The sequence below is a fragment of the Anguilla anguilla genome, chromosome 4 (genome assembly GCF_013347855.1).
Source record: "Anguilla anguilla isolate fAngAng1 chromosome 4, fAngAng1.pri, whole genome shotgun sequence".
Classification (NCBI taxonomy): domain Eukaryota; kingdom Metazoa; phylum Chordata; class Actinopteri; order Anguilliformes; family Anguillidae; genus Anguilla; species Anguilla anguilla.
This window is the reverse complement of record NC_049204.1, coordinates 17,977,533-17,997,210: the sequence shown is the minus strand read 5'-3', so window position 1 is coordinate 17,997,210 and position 19,678 is coordinate 17,977,533.

The window sequence follows — 19,678 nt, the reverse complement described above, 5'->3', positions numbered from 1 at the left end:
GTGTAGCTCTGTAACGTATAAAATCTGAATGCTTATACAGCTGATGGAAAGCAAGAATTCTCATGAGAAATTTAATAATGATAGCCTGTTCATTTTTTATTCAAACAATGAATATCATTTTGTCACAATATCCAGTTCATACAAATGTTTTCTCTATAACTCATAACCATGGTACTATCTGGCTTCTTTAAATAAAAACATAAATACAAGTGTTTTCCCAAATTTAAGGACTTTGTATACGTGTGTGTATTAGGGATAGTGCCAAATACAGATACCATATTCGGCAACACTTGAGTAATGCATTCTCGCCAAATGTTATCTCCTTATTTCATTAGCAGTTCATAGCATACCATAGTTCATAATGAAGATGAGGAAACCATTTTCTCAGGTTGAGGTGGTGTCCCTCAGGTAGAGTAGGTGGTGGGGTTCCTGCAGTTTGTCCCTCTGGTAGAGGAGGTGGTGGTGGGGTTAATGCAGTTTGTCCCTCAGGTAGAGGTGGTGGTGGGGTTCATGCAGTTTGTGCCTCAGGTAGAGGAGGTGGTGGTGGGGTTCACACAGATTGTCCCTCAGGTAGAGGAGGTGGTGGTGGGGTTCATGCAGTTTGTCCCTCAGGTAGAGGAGGTGGTGGTGGGGTTCATGCAGATTGTCCCTCAGGTAGAGGAGGTGGTGGTGGGGTTCATGCAGATTGTCCCTCAGGTAGAGGAGGTGGTGGTGGGGTTCATGCAGTTTGTCCCTCAGGTAGAGGAGGTGGTGGTGGGGTTCATGCAGTTTGTCCCTCAGTTTGAGGACGGAGTGTGGCACAGTGGGTAAGGAACTGCGCTTGTAACCGAAAGGTCGTAGGTTCGATTCCCGGGTAAGGACACTGCCGTTGTACCCTTGAGCAAGGTACTTAACCTGCATTGCTTCAGTATATATCCAGCTGTATAAATGGATACAATGTAAAGTGCTAAGTAAAAGTTGTGTAAGTCGCTCTGGATAAGAGCGTCTGCTAAATGCCTGTAATGTAATGTAATGTAATGTAATGTAGAGGAGGTGGTGGTGGGGTTCATGCAGTTTGTCCCTCAGGTAGAGGAGGTGGTGGTGGGGTTCATGCAGATTGTCCCTCAGGTAGAGGAGGTGGTGGTGGGGTTCATGCAGATTGTCCCTCAGGTAGAGGAGGTGGTGGTGGGGTTCATGCAGTTTGTCCCTCAGGTAGAGGAGGTGGTGGTGGGGTTCATGCAGTTTGTCCCTCAGGTAGAGATGGTGGTGGGGTTCATGCAGTTTGTACTCAGTTCAGAGTAAGGAAACAATTTTTTGATGTTTAAAAAACATTTTGTCTATGTTTGAAACTTTATTTGACTGTTTGACTGTTTTGATCACCATTTTACTGTACGGTTTAGACCATGCACAGTTTTGGTTCTTAATCCGAATACAAATACAAATAATTTTGTTGGTTGAACAAATACAGATACAAATACAAGTAGTGGCATCTCCCTCCACCCCTAGTGTGTATGCATGCATTAGTGGCTAGTCACATAGCATTCTTAAATTATTAATTCTATCAGACACATATATTGCTAATATTTGTCTGGTTATTAAATGAATTCAGCAATGCAGAAAAATTAAGAATGTTTGCAGTCATCTCAGCTCTCATCTTTGCTGATTAATCTTAGTTTATATATAAAAATAGTTTTATTCTCTCAGTACATAGCTAGCATTACCTAGCTAGTGGGTGTTACTGTATAACATCTTAAACTGTAGACTGGTTGCTTCCTATTTTTAGAAGTGTCTGTCAGTACCTGTAATGCTAAACTGTGGCCAAAAAACAGTTCCCTTCCATTTACATTTGAAAATCATATTTGCAGTTTATGCATCTAGCTAATACCAGATTTTGCATTTTGAATATAATTACTGAAGGGATTGTTGGGAGGTGTGGAGCAGCAATAGATAGAAAATTCTCACTCATTTTAATCATATCACTCCTATTATTGTCCCTGTTATATTGTAAGATAGCCATCTTGTGCACATGTGAGCATTCCTACTACCTGATACAGGTAAGACGATGCTGTTCATGTCAAAATATCAATATATCAAAATGTCATAGCTGGGATAAATAATTAACTTCCAGATTTTGATCAACTGAAAGACATCAAAAGAAACCAGCAGCTGGTTTAAAATGGCATGCATGTTTTACTTATTGTTGGCTAAGCAGAGCATTCCATGCTAGTACGTCTAATGAATACATTACAGTTATTTCACAGTTACCATTATGATATGGCAATAATTAGACTTTTTAATCACAACTTCTCTTTATTTCTAAATTCTGGAATGCCTAATCTAATAACTAGCAGTCCATCCTTTTACTTCACCATGGAGGACACCATGCAGTTCAGCTGAGCAGGAGAGGTTTTGCACCATTAAGCGTAAAGTAGCTGGTGCTGACAGACTTGAGCAAAGAAACTGTTGTTGTTTAATGAAGTAGGGAATGCTGTGCTGTATGAAACCCTTTCTGGGTGGTGCTATGACCAATTATTTTGGAAACCTGGCCACCATCAGCTCTGAGCTCTGGCCAAAGGGCAGGGAAATGCACTGTGGGTTGGTGCTGGTGTTATGAATCGCAATAAGGATAACTGACATTTAAACCTCGAAGTACAGTATATCTTGATTAGATTTTATTAAACAATACTGACTTGCTTAAAACAATGTTAGGTAACATATGTGATCCATGCTCAAAATTGAATGTGCGCTCAAATATTGAATTACTGAATTGTAGTTTGTGGGAAAGAAACTCACTTTGCACACCCACAAAGAAGATATAAGATTGCATTCATTTCATCAATAGCAAATATCTACTTTCTGGACATGTTTATGTTATTTGTTTAGAACATAATTAAATACATAAAATTGGATATATAGCATGATAGTCCTTGAGCACACCCTCTCTATCTGTATCCATAATGTCGGGCAATGTGTGTCACCTTCTCAATAAAAGTCTGGAGCAAAGTTCATGTTTCATTCTCTGAGATTCTCAGACCAGAGAGAATTGCTTTTATCATGGGCACTGCTAATTAATTGACACCCATTTCCCTTTATTTTGTAGATGAAAAGGAAGAGAAAAACACATTGAACAGGTTTAACAAGCACACGTTTCATGTCTTCACAAAGAAAATATCAGTTCTGAATAAGTAGATGAACCCCCTGTTATCAATGGTGTCAACAAATAAGGCACCCGTAGTGTAAAATGTTTCCCACAAGCTTAAGGAATTAATAACCTTGAGGAATGGTTCAACAATTTAAAAAAGAATGTTCTGGAGGCACTTACTCTATATTACCATGAGACTCATTACCCATTTAAATAATTTGCATAACTGCAAAGTCAGCCATTCAGGATACACCTGCATTAACCACTTTTACACCATTTGCAGAAAATGTATAATTTAGGTCATCAAATAGTTATACAATTATATATCACTGTACATATTATATTTTCAACTCCAATGAAAATTAATGATTTATTTGTTTGTAGCTTTTATTTTAATTAAAATATATACTACATTGAATTGTCAAGCAGTTAAGAGGGGTTTGTACTGAAAAACATATTGCATTGTACATTGACAGCTGTTTTTATAATAGGGCTTTCAAACCTTGCAACATCAGGTGTTGACAATTAACTTGCTAACCGTGAAGAGGGCATATATCATTTCATTCATTAAGATAGCAAGACCTTGAACTGACAGTGCAAGTTTCAGTAAATAAGAGGTGTCATGCAAAACTAGCAGAAGCAGACTGACCCTGGAGTGGTGCAAAGTGGTTTACACAATCATGAAAGCAGAATATTTAATGGTCTTTCACTTACAAGTGGACAAATGTCATCCTCAGTAATCAAGGCCCTCTATGGTCAGCTGTCAAGGAGGAATATCAGCACAGATGCAATTTCGCTATTGATTTCAGGAGCAAGATTAATGCTGAGCTCCTTGGGGTGTTCCAGTGAATGTATTGGCAACTGGAACAATAAATGGATGGATTATTCTTGTCACATCAGCAATGCCAGATAGCTTTAACCTCTAGCCCAGCTTGAGTGATATGTGGTCACTATTTATTATTATTTATTATTATTATACCCCCAAATCAATGCATCCCTATGAACGTAATTATGGGTATACCTGGTCTCGACCATTACAAGTATACCACCAGTTTTTTCCATTTCATTATATAAGGTTTCAGTCAGAAATGCCATTCATACTAAATATGTGCTAAATACCATCACTCAAGATGTCTGTGATAATCATAGTTCTCTTCAGGTTAAGTAAAACTGTTGACTTTGATCTTCCAAGAAGCTTTGAAGCACTCATTGAAAGATGGTGGCTCAACAATAACTGTGTAGCATTCAGTTCTGCCTCAGTAATCTCATTTTCTATTATGTGATAAAACAAACTGCATGATTGTGATCAATAATTTATTGAGATGCTTTTGCTTGGTCGTTCTACCAAAGCTGGTAAAATTACACATATGGTTTATTTCTGGAAGGCAATTAATTATACTTTTATTTCAGTGAACTATGTTCATTTGTGTTCTGGAGTAGTGACATAAAGAACATGAGACTAAAGCCGAGTTCACACTACACGATTTTAGCCCCGATTTCCCACTCACCGACAGTTTTTGGAGATCGCTGACAAAAGCCCCAGATTGGAGGCAAATCGGCATTCGCTCGGCGCTCGCAAATCGGTGCTGGATCGCTATGTGTGAACTGTTCAAAGACGCGATCCGAGAGACTCGCCGATGCATCGCAGACGCCCGAAAGATATCAAGCAGGCTAAATATCTGGACCTGTCGGGGAGTCCAAATCCTGTAGTGTGAAAACTGTTGTGACTGGCAATGAGGGCGGCGACGAGCTACAGCCAATGACACGGGGTGAGGGGAAATCTGGGGGAGGAGTCGTAACACCTGCAACTCGACAACATCAACAAGCATGGCTACATTATGGCTTTATTTATTTATTATTTATTTATTTTATTTTATTTTATTTATGGCTTAATTTTATACAAGGCTTTATTTAACTCCAACTCTCTCTGCAGAACATACTATCCTTGCTGCCCGCGTATCCCAATCCATTCTCTCACCCATATTATTTTCTTTTTCTTCCTTGTTTTTTTTGCTGCAACTCAGCACACAAACAACTTGCACACAAACGCTTGTTTTTTGCGCACATCCATTTTTGGAAGAAAAAAATCCTGTTTCGCGCATGGTATCGCATAATTTCTCGTGTCAGTTCTCGCGTGTGTTTTCATGACAAAACGTAGTTTGGAGACCAGACAGACTTGTCGGGGATTCCTCCTGGTGGAAGATCTTGTAATGTGAGACCCCCGGTCGCTGATCAGTCATGTAGTGTGCAAACCACAACAACTTCAAGATTCCCGATTACAAGACAAAGTTGTGTAGTGTGAACAGTACAGCGATCTGACGACTTTGAAAGTCGTGTAGTGTGAACTCGGCTTTAGCAGTAATTGTCAGTCACAAGAAAAGGGGATTGCAACTTTGGCTGCAACTAAACATAACAACAGAATAGTCATGTAGAGGTTAATGATTAAGTAGGCAGTTGTCCTCCTTTCATTAAAATATGAGTGTGGCAGGGCTTTGTTTGTGGGAGAGGTTCAGGGAAATTGCAGGACCACGCCTACTGGTGAAGTAGGCACACGCATCTGGAGTGCATCACCAATTAATCCAGGTATTTAAAGTGTCTTTCTTCCCAGTAGGTGTCTGAGACCGAAATCTTATCACAGGTATTTCTGATTAGTCAGGTATGTTCAATTCCTTAGTGCAGGTATAAGAGAGCTTTCAGTATCTAGTCTTTATTGGTTCTTGATTGCCTTTGGTGTCTGTTATCACTGTTTGTCAGCATGAGGACCAGAGCTCTGCTAGTGAAAGGCAAGGAAACCATTATGAGGCTCAAAAGGAAAAACAGTCAGAGACATATGGCAAACATTAGGCTTACCAAAGTCAACTGTTTGGGACATCATTAAGAAGAGGAGCACTTGTGAGCTCAGTAATCACTATAGGCGTGGTAGCCCAAGGCAAATCTCTATAGTTAATGACCAAATAATTTTCACCATAAGAAAAACAATCAAACAACTGTCCTACAAATCAGAAATTCTCTTTAGAAAGCAGGCATGGATGTGTCAATGACTACATGAACAGAACTGCAGAGGCTACACAGGTTACAATTTGCTAAGAAGTACTTAAAATGGCCTGCATATTTCTGGATAAAGGTCTTGTGGACAGATGAGACCAAGATTTCACTTGTATCAGAATGATGGCAAGAGCAAAATCTGGAAGCCAAAAGGAACTGCCCCAAATCTAAAGCACCCCTACATCTGTGAAACATGGTATGGGTGGTGTTATAGTTTGGACATGTATGGTTGCTGCACTTGTCTTTATTGATTATGTAACTGCTGATAGCAGCAGAAGAATGAATTTTGAAGTATACAGAACATCTTATCTGCTCAAGTTCAAGCAAATACCTCCAAACTCACTGGCTGGTGCTTCATCCTACAGTAAGGCAATGATCCAAAAAATACTGCTAAAGCATGCCATTCACTCGTATTATATCCAATTGGACAAGTGTTTCATATGCTAAAGAGAAAACTTAAGCCAAAGCAATACATACCATGAAGAATACAATTTCCACGTTCAACAGCATTTCTGCATTTGAAATCTGTTGAGACAAATTCCACACCTAGAATCAACTGTAGACCTTTTTCTTAGATTTCTTGTTCACGAACTAACGATGCAACAACACAACATTGGCCAAGAACTGCTGAGCAGCCAATTTACTTTCAGTTCCCTAAAATTAGAGAAACTATGTATGAAAATGACTGTAATTCTTACATGGTTCACCCAATATGGATGTCATTCCCTTCAAATTAGAGCTAACAGTCATTGTTTAATTTCAGATCCAATGTGCAGAAGAACAGAACTAAAACAACAAGAACAAGAACAAGAACAACAACGTGTCACAGTCCAAATACTTACAGAATGTACTGTACGTATATGCTAGTTTTTATGTAGGTCTAGTCAGTAGGCTATTTGTAGTTGCGTATTAACTGCACCCAAAGGAGTAAGACCAATTTCATGAAGGATTGACTTAGCAGATGCACATATTCAGTTGACAAAGTGCGTTTTACTAATTTATGCGGCTGGAGTTTGATACAGACATACAGTACATGTCCAATACTTTCTGATATAGGCCATTAGCCTCCTTGAAAAGACTACTGAGTGGTTCAGACAGCCAGTGCTCCTTGGATTGCAAATATTGTTTGCTGCTTCTAATGCTAGGCTCACAAGCTACGGGTTATACCAGAAAAGTGTGCTGAAGATGATATTCTTTAAGCATATATGTTTCAAAAAGGACCAAAGAGAATTAACAAAACAACAGTTCAAAAGCCATTTGAATGTTTGAAGAGTTTTTTTTTATTTTTTAAATTAAATCTAAGACAGCTTCTTTCAGTGGCTGTGACAGTCTTGACTTGCAAATTGCAACCATTTGAAAATGAGATGCCAAGCCTTACACACCCCAGAGTGGATATTTTTCTGTTCCAAGGGCACGTTGCGCAGCATTCTGGTGATTTTATTTCCTCTGTTCACCCTGCTCACATTATCCACACTTTTGTTGGCAGCGAGAGAAATCCTGGTTATTTGATGGTTATGAGATACAATGCTACAAAGTCACTAGGGTGAAAGAGAAAATGTCTTTAAAGCTCAGTAATGAAAGAAACATGATTTTCTTAGTCTAGGTTTTGATGGTTGGGCTGACTCAAATTTCAGACGGCTTTATTATGATGGTTTTTGAAAAGAAACTCCTCAACTTCACCAATACATATTTTATTCAAAATGTTTAAATTTAGGCATTAGTAAGAGAAAACCTAGTCCAAATGTAATTTAATTTGTTCTTAACAATTGGATAGAAAAGTCTACCACCTCCAAAAAAAGATATAAGAATAGGTTATAGGGGAACCTCCACAAAAAACTCACAATGCAGAGAATGGTATAGATATCGCTTACCTGCAGTGCCCGTTGGTTAAAGCCAAAAGAATCCTTAACAGTTAAGAGCTCTCAACAGTTTTTGTTAGTTTGTTTTTGAATAGCTAATGACTGGGATGCTGTAATTTGTTTTACTGTTTTTATAGGTTGTGTTGCATGCATGTCAGTGTAATGAACTGTGAAGTATTCTTTTATGTCTCAATTGTATATTTAATTTCAAACGCTGATTCCACAATTGAAGTTCCTTCAGGGTAAAAATAAAATAAAACAATTCTGCTCTATTTGGATCTCTGCTTACTTTTATTATTCACATTTTGAAATGCTGAGACCTTAGATTACAAACACAATGGAGCAGTACATTATGGGTTTTCATTGGCCTCAACATTTGTTTTTGAAGAGGCACTTACTGTTCTCTGTATCAAAGATTTGGTTTTAATATAAATTGATTTGCATCAATGCGTTCACCTTTTCCTGGTTTTTATAGCAAATTAGTAACCATTAAAACTATCCACTTGCATACCCAGAATGATCAATGCCCTTTCAAAAAGGCAGCTTTTGGTAGCAGAGTGCCAACAATCCCATAGTACATTGCTCTATGCAATTGTAAACAAATTGTAAATATCACCCTTTAAAAATGCATGCAAGTAATAAGTAAAGGATTTTGAGACAAGAATCAAATGATAGATATGCTTAATTTACCACTCCCTGCCTGTTGCTGGATATTTTTGAAGGAAGTGGACTTTTGTCATCCTATTTTAGAAAACAATATAGGTGAGTTATATCATGCTCACCAAAGAGGAAAAACCTCTTACTGGGACTTGAAGGACCAATTACTTCCAATAAGAGGCCCACCAGAGAAGATTAATCAAACACAAGCAAGACCTGTTTTTATTAACTATAACATTATGTGGTCTGCCTTTTGGACTGGATTTTTTTAGAATGCTTCCTACAATAACAGCATGTTTACAATTCCCCCAGTAGAGGTGAGAAGTTAAATCAAAAGGCAAACTCAAAAGTACAGGCTCCTTTTCTCATCACAATTTAGGATGGAAAGGGGATTTAAAGCCAGGGTAGTGTGGAAATTTTTTTTCTCTATGTGTTTGACATTTGAAAAGTAAAATCCATCATATTGATTCCATGCATCATCATTTGTGCTGAAAAACATATGATTGCTACAAAGGAAAGCTTGTGTATCCCATAACAACGTATTTCTCATGTTTCATTAGACTGCTTTGGCCTCTGGAGCTTTCGCCTATCTGCTGCTGGAAGGACTTTTTTCTTGAGATTCCGTTGTTTTAGCCTTTCACCCTTCCTGGCATGCGTACTCCTCCTGTTGGCAGGGAAACAGTATTTGAACATCTGTCCTTGCCCAGTTTCACTGTGTATTAGATTAGAGAGGCCCTTCACTTGGTTAAACCAAGGCTGCCTCTCTCAAATGGCACTCTTTGCTTATCTGCTTTTTGGAACAAAAACACAGCCTAAAAACACACTCACACATAAAAGAACTTTCATATTAAAATTGATTATAGGCTGGTCTACAAAATATTAAGCATAGTCAAACAAAGACACTGCATGCAAAGATTTAAATAGCAGCGCATACTTGAAACTACTGTAACATAATATGCGGTCCACTGTATTCATTCAAATTCTGTTCTAAAGGTATTTGGATTGTAAATTGAGTAACCTTTTCAACTGGATTTCCATCTTTAAATAACACATTGAATGTCAAATGTAATTTTAGTTTGGGGTGTGCATTTATTTTTACCCAGATGTTTACATTTTAAAAATAAATTTTGATCATGGATACTGAAGTCTCTACAGATTCAGCATGGCAGTAATAAAATGAATAAAAGCACAGCATTTTCATTTGTGTTAGTTGTATATAAATAAAAGCTTCACTATCGAATGAATGGTTGAGGATTAATTTCAATAATTTCACCTATTATCTTGCTCAGCCTTTTTACATCAATTGCATCAATTGTGAATGAAATGAATTCCCTTTATACCAATAAAATCTGAACTCCACTGAGTACTGGTAACTAATTAACTTCATTATCCCCAGTTTCCCACAGGCTGGAGAATTATTGAGTAAGTATATTATTTAGGAAGTCAAGATGAACTATGAACGTGCATATTCTTAGTTTGCCTTAAACAAAGACAAATAAGAATAAGCTTTAAGGAAATGTTAAAAGTAGCTTCATTATGCCTATTTAATTGGCAAAACATTAAAGATGGAATGCAATATTCACATTTTTAGCAGTTAATACATGAGTCATAGCAGGGGAGAGCGGGGGCGTGGTGTCTGCACTTTCGCCTCTCTAGCAATCCCAGCAGGCTAGCATGCTCTGAAAACTATACGATCTGTTAGTCACTAAAAGACTGTTTTCAAATACATACATTTGGATTCCTTCAGTTGAATTTGTATTCAGAGGCCCAACTACTCCCTGAGATGCACAGTCATTGTGTCAGAGGTATAGACTTGATGTACAACTGGAGCAGGGAGACTGTGCGCACACAGCCAATCATAGTGGCTCGTATGCAATGAGATGTGGACATCCTTGCTGACTGACCCCAAGTGTATGTGAACTCCTGGTCTGATAACATTGCCAAACATTATTTCCTTGAGTTAAAGGAATTTTGACAATGCCGTTGCTATAATGTGGATCCCGAGACAATGGGTAGGAAAGCAGGAGCCATGAGAGGGAACTGCTTCCAAAATGTACAAAGAAATATAAATGAATGGTATGAGAACCACAAACAAAAAAGGCAGTAAAATAACTTTAACTGGTTTAACAAAGTTGCTGTACACATGATTATGGCCAAATAACTTTACTTTAAGTCCCGACTAATTTGGGTTGAAGGACTCATATTTTCATGACCAAGACAAAAAGTATATAATTTCAACATCTTTTTAAATTATTCACCATTCTACATTAGTGACATAACCACTGGTAGCAATGGTAAAAAAAAAAAACAAAATCACTGGCACAGGGAGGTGTACAGACATTTTGGGGGGCAGGGGCTCAAAAATTCCTCACACAAAAAGTTTCCTCATTTTATCTGTCCAATTAAAATTTTAAAGGAATCCATAAACTGAAACACACAACAGAAAAAAGTGAAAAACTTATGTAAAAGTGGTAGTGGCTCAGAAACGTCCTCAGATACTTTTTTCATCTTCAATAAAAAAGAAAACATTAAGCTGGATTCTCTCTTCACATGCTAAGTGTGTTGGATTTCTTATATACTGTATGAGTAACATTTCAAATGTGGAGAATTAATGCATCTTTTTGATTGCTCAGTGCCCACACATCAAGGACATTTCTGCCCACTCAGTTCTGACACGTGATTAGCACATACAGTGAAACCAAATAAGGTATGGTCTAGTATAAAATATACATTATTTATGCTGAGAGGCTCTTAAAACACACAAATAATTTCACTCCTGTTTACTTAACAAGAACAAATGTTACCGATGTTCTTTCTCTTTATTTTTAGCAGAAAAAAACTGGCTACACATGACATTGAGGCACTTACGTAAGCCATGTAAAGCATTCAAACACATTAACAAATCAAAGGAGGTTAAATACCAAAAGGGTGCTTTGTTTCAGTGCCCCAGTTCAATATCTCATGTGTACTCCATTTGTTCCAAGCAAGGCCTGTAACTGACATGGCATTGACGTTGCAAGTCATTATTTCTCGCCGGGAAATCAGATTCCGCTAGGCAAAAAGGGGCTGCCCACAGCTCAGCAGCAAGCGGCCATGGCCGTGGATCCTGATGAGGAACACGCTGTTCCAGAGGTGCTCTCCTGGGGTTCATGTCAGGTGAGCAGGGCGCCAGTCCATTGAACACGTTTCCCGTGCCGGCACAGTTTGACAAATGAGCTCGTGATCTGAGCAGTGTGCTGCTAGGAATGCGCTTGTGGCTGTTATTTTCAACCGAGCGTGGTGCGATGCGTGAGGCCGGAGCATTGTCTCTGTGATGTCGCATAGTAAGGGAATCATCAAAGCGATAGGCTTCCATATTGGGCAACAACCATCACACCTCCATATCAGAGAAATCCCCTTGTGCATCACCATAGTACTTGCTGTGCATGCACTCCACAGACTGTAGCTCCAACAGATTGAACGTTTCACTCCTCACTGAACCAAAAGCTCATCAGTTAGCATTTTCCTGTTCATTTTGTCATTGACTGATTATGGAATATTTATGAACAAAGCTAACGTGCACGGTAGGATCTTAATTTTATCCAATTACTGTTTGAGAGATGAAAACAGAGATGTCAAGCTGTTCCCGCATCAGTTTGAGATTTAGGATGATGTCGATCCCTTAGGCACATTTTGCTGGGATGGTGAAGTATGGTTGCCTGGGAATCTGTAATCTGTCATACGCTGAACCCTTCTGGATGTATCACAAATTCAGACATGATGCTGTTGACAAATGCACACAGAAATGTTTAGTCTAGCAACCTTTGAAATTAGTTGCCTACCTTAGCATCCCAATGGCCTCCTCCATTCTACCTTGTGGCCGGCAAGGAGTTATTTGGGTTTATTAACTCCACAGGTAGACACTGTAAGAATGCACATTGAGTATGTACGACTGGCAGTGCATTTGCGGTACATGACCCCAGTGTTGTCACTTGCGTTTGCGTACTTACAACATATGGACTTTTATTTTCTTTATTTCCCTTCATTTGGTGCCCCCAGAACAATGGCGCCCAAGGAAATGTTGCCTGTGCCTAGAACCAGCCCTGCATATGAACATTGGATTAAACTGATATTCAATTGAATAAAAACCTTGATTATAGTGCAGTTAATATGTAGTGCCACATTAATGTTGGGCAAGCCTGCGAGCCTGAAGAAAAATAGCTCATTGAAGGGTCCTAAAAATAACACTGTAACTCATGGACATTCATTTAATTGCAGTGCGATAAAGCCAGCTGGTTACCCCTCTGAACCAGTGTGCGATGCCATATTACAAGCTGTGGAAAAGTCATAATATTTAACAAGTGAGACAGTCCATCCCTGACTCTAATTAAACCCTTTATGTATGCCTTGATAAATGAACCACAATTGAATTACTGAAATGAATTACTGAAATGACACACACACACACACACACACACACAGAATGAATCATGCCAAAATTGATCACTGAGATATGTGCACTTCCTCTCCTTATCATCTGCTGCCAATCTCCCTCTGGCTTTTCAACAAATTCCATGCTCCTTGGCTTGGCTTTTGATTTATTATCTGCTTTACCTGAAGGACCTCTTCATTGCAACTTCTACTCTATGAGTTCCCTCTCGTCTTCTGACTCGTCTTCTATACGGAAGGTTGAACTCAGTCAGAGAACTGTTTTGTAAGATGTGTCCCCAACACTGAAATGCTGAATGTCAATTGTATGCTTTTACTGGACATCAGTTACAATTGATACAGACTTCTTACAGTTCACACAGGCTTATACGTTTCCAGTTCACTAGAAATGAACTTTAGGTATCATTTCATCTCTCTTATCCCAATAAATATTAAAAATACCAATATTTTAGTGTGTAGATGCACGGTGCTCTGCACACATGTATTGTTGGGTATGCAAGCAATGTTTAAGACCTTGAAAAATATTACATGTAAAGTTATTTTCCTTTACACATGCTTTTATTATTAAAAATATCACACCACCTTGAATGACTGTTGCGATAATTGTTTGCCCTTCTTGAGTTATTTACAGGGTAATTGTTGACAATAACATGTGATAATAATGGATCATACGGTTTAATACTATAATTGGAATTTTTCAAGGTTGTCAGGGTATCTAAAATGTTGGTGGATGTTCTATGAACTGCGCTGTGCTTAAGAGTACATAGATTTTCTTTACCATTATTCAATTAATTTGAAACCAGAACTTTGTCATGAGAATGTGGTACTGGAATTCACCGATAGCAATTAGGGATGTTCATTATAACTATTTATTTGAATTTGTTTTTCAAGCCTTGATATTTCATATGACAAATAATGTACATGTTTTTTTCTATGTCTCCAAGTAGACAAATAATTTGAAAAATTTTTAATAGTTGAGAGAATGACACAGCTAAGTAATACCCCTGTACATATTGTTTGATTAATGCCGTAACACATTTATCAAAGAGAATAGCTTATTTAAAACATGAACAATGAATACAAAGATAATAATAGAGATTATATAATGTGTCTTGAAGCTGAGCATCACTCAAGCATAAACTAGAAGCAGGGATGAACATTCCCAAAGGTAACTTAAGTTCTTCTGTGGGTGGCTGCAAAGCACCTAAAATGACTTAAATTAGTTTCAGAAGCCTGTTCAGTCATATTTGATTTCAGGAATCCTTCCAGCAAGTCATCATCAAAGAAATAGCTGGCAATGAATGCACATGCAGTGGCAACAGACTTAACTGTTAAGCCTGCCCTAGTTTTTATTTCTCTCTGTAACTGTAACATTGCTGACCTGCTTTTGCAACGAAATACCACATAGACAGGGAGAGATCTCAGCTGAAAACTGAAACATGTTTCCCTCCATTTTCGATGGTTACTCTGTCATTTAGCAGTCTGGCCATACCAAACGTAAATAAATAATTTAACTACTGCACTTCTTTGTTTCCTCAAATTCAAACCAGATTACCAATGTAGCATTGGAAGCGACTCATTTGCACATGGTGAAAATGCACATTTTAGTCCCCTCCCTTTGCTTTCCTTACCTTTGCCTGATCCTGGATATCAGACGTTTGTGGCACAGATTAGCCTAGTTACTATCGACCACACTGTTCAGATTAAATTGCTTTCTTGACTGATAAGAAGAACAATCCTTCATGGAGGAGATAACTACTTTAATTACCTTATCAAAGAGGAAAGGAGGCTGTCTGAAGACAGTTGCTACCCAGATAAACTCATGCATAAAGCTTCAAATTGAAATGAAACCATATTGCAAAATGAAATGAATCATGGCTAGAGAACATATGTGATAAAACCAAATTACCTTTCCAGGTTTTCAGTTTCTATTTTTATGAAAATTGCATTGTTATTCCCACATACAGTAGTAGAAAGTAATGCTATGTCCATTGGGAATGGAATAGCAAACTCCGCTATTATATTTTCATTGATCAATTAATATTTTCTTTTCGGTTATAGCACGTAACAAATTTGCCAAGGCCTGATTAGGGATCAGTGGCAGTGCTGTGGATGGTTTCTCACATCAGAGCATGTCTCTGAACATGCTCATCAGATGGACAATATATGTGATAAATCAGCCAGGCTTCCCTGGGGGGAAATGGCACTAATGGAGCACATTCAGCATGCTGCACAATTATAATTTATCTTTGGCCTTCTTTCACCAAGAGGCCAATTCTCCACAGAAAGATTCCCCAGCCTGAGGTGTCAAGAGCTGTCAGCAATGGATCCTGGGAAATCAGCAGAATCACTACAGCTAAGGTGTCAAAAAATAATGATAAAAATGGCAGATCATAGTCGCAGTCCATCTGTCTCTTTGAAACATCAATTCTGAAATTATCAAAACAAGGAGGGTAAAGTATTAAAAGTTCATTTAAAATAACACCAAATATTTTATTTGTAGAAAGACCACATGAGGAGATATCTACTGCTAATGCTAGCCCCACACTGGAGGATAATTGGGCCGATTTTGTGCCCGATTCGCTCTTCCCGACAACCGCGGGGGCGTTCCCGATTCGAGGCTGGCCTGAACCGATTATCTGCCTAAATGATCCTGTAGTGTGAGGGGTTTACAGATATAATCTTAATGTTACCGACTGGATCGGAGTCTCCCCGATCTCGAATCGTAAATATCAAACATGTTTGATATTTACGACTTGAAATCCTGTAGTGTGAAAGGAAAAGCAATGAAATATTGAGCAGAAACCCGCAGCAGCCAATGAGAGCGAGCTGACCGGAAAGCGTCACCAACCAAATTTTTTTCGGCTTGCCGAAATAGAAGTTCTCTGCGGACAAAATTTTTTATACTCGATGCGGTTAGGCAACTGCACGTAGCAACAAAAGTATCAATATTATTGTATTATGTAAATATGTAATTATTGTAACGTTGCCGGCAGTGTGGTCTCCGTGGAGATGGGGAATCAGCTTGCGGAAATAAAAAAAAGTCCCTGGAATCGCCACTCTGAAATTGTTTAGTATAAACGCCAAGTGTGTGGTCCTGCGTCTTGACTGAATCATCTGGTGTGTGCGTTCTTACGATTAAAATATTAAAAATCGGTTAAATCTGTGGTCTCCCACGTTTTTAAAATCGGTTAAGATTCAAAGTGCACCAGGCTTAAGTGAGAGTTCTAAAGACTTTTTGAGCGATGTAGCATTCAAATCTCATCAATGTTTCGATCATATTTGTTCTCTTATCCAGGAACAAAGCCCGCAATATAGGAATACATATCTATTTTTGGAACATATTGTGATGCATCAGAATTATTTTATTAGTAACCATGTAAAGTTGATAGTTGAAATTTCTGCTGAAATGAGGCAGAGACTTTATCTTATCTTAAAATGTCAGTCACATCACTAACTGGAACTGGAGTATGTGATTTGTTTTCATTTTTTTTTTCTCGCTTGAATTGCATACAGTAGGTAGCTATAAACTTAGCTTGCTAGCTACAGGTAAGCTAACACCTATTGTACAGCATAACTATAATATAAACAGTGGGCTAAATACGTCAGCTAACTAGATAACATGCTCTAGCTATGTCAGATACACAGTTCGAGTTCACAGTTTGACAACAATTTCCAACCGAAATAGAGTCAGAGAAATAGTTACCTGTCCAGCAGAAATACTGCCAGCTCAGTATCACTTTTAAAGCCCTTCAAGTCTCTGAGCTCTCACCAAACTGATGTTCACTGGAGTCTTGTCTCTTTATAAAAAAAAATAAATAAATAAAAAAAATCAGTATATACCATTGTAATAAAAGACAGACCTGGTACTTTTGGCAGACTTTTCTCTGCCATTCTTGTTATGTTTTATAGGAAACTAGCTAGCTATAGCACTATTTCTATCTCTGCCCAGCTCTTAATTGCCTGCTCTGACAGCACTGTAACGGTGAATGTGCAACGTGTTTGATAGGCAGGTAGGCAAGCCTTTTTGCACAGAGCTGTCATGATTGGCTGTTAAGATTCAGGTGTTGTGAAATTTAAAGTGGCTGATTTCAGAGCCAGGAGCAGTTAGACAGACCAGAGTTTTTTTCTTAGAGCTTATAATTTATTGACATCTGTTGGGAAGTGAAGGTAATTTAACCAAACATGTGTTCTAAAAAAATGTACATGCTGCAAATTTGAGTAGATTTTTGTGGGATTTTGGTTAGATACTTTTCAAAAGATATTTTTACTTTTTTACTGTAATTTTACAGAAGAAATTTACCTTTTTTTTAACTTTATTTATTTTTCAGATTCTCTTCTGTTACATCTTCTCTCTGTGGTTCCTACTAGATGAAAGCTTTGTTTAATTTGAGCTTAATGGTGCATGTGCTGTCTGGAGCCTACAAATTTGTACAACATAAGTGCAGCATAAAATGACCAATCCATAAAAATAAGTTTATGTAGCCTATATGAAAACAGAATCGAAAACAGCGCATGCTAATAAGCTGCAGAATCGATCACCATAACCTCCTAAGACTTGGCAGAAAAAAGTTTAAAGGACCAGGAAATTGAAATCTGTGAATTCTTTGCAAAATAATTTATTTTATTTATTTATTTATTTTGCATTCAGAAACGGCTCAGAAATATTTTTTGATGATTCTTGCAAAGATAGAAAAAAATGTATAAAAGCCAGTGCCAAAATTGGCTTGCTTTTCCGCTTGGGTAAACATCAGGTTTTCAACGGGGGGAGAGGAGGGTTTACTGGATGCTAGGTATGTAACAAAAATGCTAAGCCCAGTGAAATCCTTCCTACGTTTAACATGTAAATAATGCTCGTGCCACAGTTTTTTGTGGGCAATGCAAGCTCAGTTGAAAATGTCTAAACATTGCCCATTCTCTGGATGCAGAGAAAGCAATGCGCTTTTTTCCTAAAAATGTAGAGATCCATAAGAAATGGGTTATATTTCTGGTGCCCACAGGCACTGCAATATTGCAACAGCCCTTACAAGTAATATTTGCAATGTCCATTTTTGTCCGGAACCTGTTGCAGAACAGATGTGTGGTGGATCCGTTAGTAAGCCTACCATTAGCTAGTGATAATTAAATGCTTTCAAGCATATACATGTGGAATCAAAAGCTTTCTTTATTCAGACGTAATGTCTGGAGTTTCAGACTGCTGTAGAATCTAATGTTGGTTTACAGTAGCCCAGTGTTACAACATTATTACACATTGAATGGTCTTCAAGTTTAACTATATGATGGTAAAGCCTAGTTTATATTGCTTTCTTTCATTTTGTCTGATAGTGTAATGTTACTGCATGGGGAAATCTGCTCTAACTGGCTCTAGTCTAGCAATGAGAAATTGATTTCATATGATGTGTCTTACGGATATGAATGTTAATGATCGTAGTATAAACACACTTGTCTGCTAAACAGGTCATGACAATTGTCACTTCTGAGCAATATAACCAAAATTTGAATTTGTTTCTTGGACCTTTAAGTATAACATTTTTGGGGGGATAATACAAAAAACATGTTACAATAAAAATATTTAAAAAAATATTATTTACTTTATTTTCATTGAATGGTCCTTGTTATGTAGGTTTCAACATTATACAATACTTGGTTCTGGAGATTAAGATCATTTCCATGAATGATAAATTTATACACTAAACATGACAGGATAAATTCCATTGAAACTGAACATGCCACAGCATATAGTTGCTGAATAATATATTACTAAAAAACATACACAATGTATGAGAGTTACTTGTGATATAATAAGGCAGGCAAATCCTTTATAATCTCTTTTCTTCACCTTGCTAAATCACTATGGCTAGTCTCGTGCATGGATCTTTCAGAATTCATCTTGCCACTCCAGACAGGCTTACTTCATTTCCCTTTGCACCCACATCTCTCCTGCTCCATTTGTTTGATCAGTGGTATCTCACACAATAGCAATAGGTGACAATCAGTTTGGTGTCAATTATTCATTGAACGTGTCAGTTTCATCTTTTACCAGGTCATCACAGTCATTAAAAATAAAACAAATGTATACTGTTGATACAAAGTTGTGCTGTGATTTAAAAAGGAAAGACTGCATGACAGTTACAAGTCAAATCAGGAGATATCTTTTTTGCTATACCACCCCCAGACCCACACCCTCCCGTCCTCCCAACCTCCCACACGCACGTCTATTCCACTAATGTTGTTCACTCTTTACAATGGAAATGTCTGTTGATGGGGAATGTCAGGGGGATGTAACCTTTGTGCCGTGAGAGCAGCTTCCAAATATCAGTGGCACGTTTACTTTGCCTCTTGCCAATCCTTGAATGCTGCAAGCAAAGTGGAGATTCAATTTCTGTGCAATGTAATAACTGTTACAAGGTTAGACACCTTTGTGGGAAATTGAGTGTGGCAGTTTCGACAATGTAGTTCTTTCTCCTTTTAAAGAATGTATTACAATACATCAATAGGTAAGTCACCTATATTATAGTGAAAGAAATGCAGGAACATTTTAGGGACTTCTTCAGAAGGACACTGGAGA